General features: G+C 38.0%; 1 non-coding gene across 1 annotated transcript; it reads right to left on the reverse strand.

Moving 5' to 3' along the window:
* Positions 1–268: 268 nt before the first annotated feature.
* Positions 269–339, reverse strand: TRNAC-GCA (transfer RNA cysteine (anticodon GCA)). The gene has a single exon. It is a non-coding gene; the product is annotated as a tRNA-Cys (tRNA).
* Positions 340–624: the final 285 nt, after the last annotated feature.

The raw sequence follows: 624 nt of genomic DNA on the forward strand, positions 1-624 counted from the left end.
ACTATTAACCATAGTGCAAAGTTGAAGTTGAAATGACCACCTTTGCATTCTGAACGTTACTGACGTTCGAGCTGATATGAGAGATCAATAAATCCATTTGTTCATTGACCAACAAGTTACTATAACTAACTCGATGGTCGTACATTCACGACGGAATCGGGATCAAATGTACGTAACTCACTATCTATATTGGTAATATGTACCAATATGTCTCCAGAGGTTCTGTAATGGAAATACAGACTTTTCCTTCCATTTACTTACCTCAACAAGGCGACACCCGGATTCGAACTGGGGATGGAGGATTTGCAGTCCTCTGCCTTACCGCTTGGCTATGTCGCCGAGATATGGGAATCCCATGGACAGATCGAATCTTTTGTCCTTTCAAGTCATTCGTCCGTCCTTTAAGTATAGTATGAGATGTATGCTAAAGTAAACCATAAAGGAAATGGATCTAATTTGTTCTCCGTCTTTCTTTCGATCTGACTATTTTCATTAGGAAATTTTCTAAGTGAGATTAACATTTAAGAATGGTTTGATTCATTCGTTCATAGCTCCATTTCACGTGGTTGGAAGAAAGTATCAAAGTACCTCTTCCTTATCCTTTTTTTTTTTATTGGAAGTATA

The sequence above is a fragment of the Pinus tabuliformis genome, chromosome 1_1 (assembly GCF_031772625.1).
Source record: "Pinus tabuliformis cultivar Carrire ecotype Pingquan chromosome 1_1, CPIR1, whole genome shotgun sequence".
NCBI classification, from domain to species: Eukaryota; Viridiplantae; Streptophyta; class Pinopsida; order Pinales; family Pinaceae; genus Pinus; species Pinus tabuliformis.